The sequence below is a fragment of the Rhinopithecus roxellana genome, chromosome 10 (assembly GCF_007565055.1).
Source record: "Rhinopithecus roxellana isolate Shanxi Qingling chromosome 10, ASM756505v1, whole genome shotgun sequence".
NCBI lineage: Eukaryota > Metazoa > Chordata > Mammalia > Primates > Cercopithecidae > Rhinopithecus > Rhinopithecus roxellana.
The window spans coordinates 65,719,292-65,721,632 of record NC_044558.1 but is presented as its reverse complement, the minus strand read 5'-3'; the positions used below and the strand labels follow the sequence as shown (position 1 = coordinate 65,721,632).

At 45.2% G+C, this 2,341-nt stretch overlaps 1 pseudogene; it reads left to right on the top strand.

The window, feature by feature from the left end:
• The first annotated feature begins 1,630 nt into the window (after nt 1–1,630).
• Nucleotides 1,631–1,866, top strand: LOC115899910 (annotated as a pseudogene).
• The last annotated feature ends 475 nt before the right edge of the window (nt 1,867–2,341 follow it).

The window sequence follows — 2,341 nt, the reverse complement described above, 5'->3', positions numbered from 1 at the left end:
AAGGTCAAGGCATGTACAATCTCTCACCTAAACCTCATAAAAACAACCCCTGTCCAGACTCTTCACTCCACAACAATTCTCCTCTGTTCATCTCTCATTGGCTGCCATGAGGATCTATGTCCACATTTTACCCACCTCCTCCCCCACTGAACAACAATTCTGTGAGTATGGCAGCGATGAACATTAATACTGCTACTATCACTGTTATGACAGCTTGTCTTTATTAAGGCATTGTGCTAAGGCCTATGGATATGTTAGATAATGTTATTTCTCTTAACAACCCTGTAAACTGAGTATTATTTTTCCAGTTTTACAAATAAGAAAACTAAGACTCAGAGAACTTGGGTAAACTGCCCAAGGCCATAAGTCTCAAATATATAAGCTCTGGAATTTCAAACAGGTTAGTTCATTCATTAGTATATCCATCAATTCATTCCCTCAACATTCAAAATAGTTTTTGAGTGTATTCACTGTTCCAGGAACCAGTGAAGCTAAGTTTTGGTTATCAACAAACAAAATGGCTGCTATTCTTGTCTTACAGGGATTTATCTTCAGTCTGATTCCAAATCCTGTTTCTTTACCACTACATGTATCATTTCCCAAATTAGGGATCAAACAGTCATACCAGTTAGTATAGTATACCTTAACCTGGAAAAGGACTGACACCCTCACTTACCTGGAGACCATAGCCTGATAAACCCTGCCATCACCCTTCATGAGCAAAAGGAAAAACTTCTAAATACGTCTAGAAAATTCAGACTATATTCTGGAAGTACAACTCTGGAAGCCTGGGACCCCTGCATTCTAGTTCTGCTCAATCTGAATATGGCACTAATGTGGAAGTCCATGAGTGTCTGTCACTCACGGCTGGCCACACCCCCTATTCTTGCACAGGTTCCCTCCCTGCCTGAGGGAAGTATTTCTTTCTTTCTTTTTTTTTTTTTTTGAGGCAGAGTCTCACTCTGTCGCCGGGGCTGGGGGCTGGAGTGCAGTGGCCGGATCTCAGCTCACTGCAAGCTCCGCCTCCCGGGTTCACGCCATTCTCCTGCCTCAGCCTCCCGAGTAGCTGGGACTACAGGCGCCCGCCACTTCGCCCGGCTAGTTTTTGTATTTTTAGTAGAGACGGGGTTTCACCGTGTTAGCCAGGATGGTCTCGATCTCCTGACCTCGTGATCCGCCCGTCTCGGCCTCCCAAAGTGCTGGGATTACAGGCTTGAGCCACCGCGCCCGGCCTGAGGGAAGTATTTCTAACAGATATTTCAGTTCACATCCTTGTCAGGCTGGCCTTGCCTCGCTTCTAGGATTATTTCTCTAACTGTCTACTACACACAGCCAGGCCACACACGTAGGTTCCTACTTAGTATTTTAGTATGATTTCAGAAACACTGAGAAGCTAACGGTACCACCTCCTTCTCCAGGGCTACTGCACTGCCCATCTCCAGGGACACAGACAAGGTGTGACAGGTGCTCCTGGGAGAAGAGGCTCTGTCTCTCCTCTCCCACCATACACTATTAATTCCTTACATACTCCCAGATGCCCCCAGATATACCAACCTTTCCTTCTGCATTTAGAAAATTTTAAATGCAAATGCCCTTCTAAAAGATCATATTTGGCAGACAGCGACAGACGGAGCTGCGGACCCAGTTGGAACCTCTGGCTTAAGAGTGATCATGTTTCTCCAGTATTACCTCAGTGAGCAGGGAGATTGGGTCTATACACTGGAGAAATTTGACCAGATGGGACAACAGATCTGCTCAGCCCTTCCTGCTCAGTTCTCCCCAGATGACAAATACTCCCGACACCAAATCACCATCAAGAAATGCTTCAAGGTGCTCATGACCCAGCAACTGCACCCTGCTCTCTGAAGGTCCCTTAAACTGATGTCTCTTCTGCCACTTGTTACCCCTCAGAGACTCCGTAACCAAACTCTTCAATCTACGAGCCCTGATGCCTTTTTTGCCAGCCATACTCTTTGGCATCCAGTCTCATCATGGTGATTGATCATGCTTGTGCGAGACAATCATGGTGGCATCACCTGTAAAGGGAACACATTTAACTTTTTTTCTCATATTTTAAATTATTGCAAGATTATTAAAGATAAAATGATTTAAAAATAAAAGATCATATTCACACTAAGAGTCAAATCTTTTCCTGATGATATTTGGGGGTGGGAGTGGTAGAGAAGTGAGGGTGGAACACTTTGTGGCAGCCAAAATTGAAGGAGAATTTGGAGCATAGAAAAAAGTACTGAGGGCTGCGCGTGGTGGCTCACCCCTGTAATCCTAGCACTTTGGGAGGCTGAGGCGGGAGGATCATGAGGTCAGGAGATTGAGACCATCC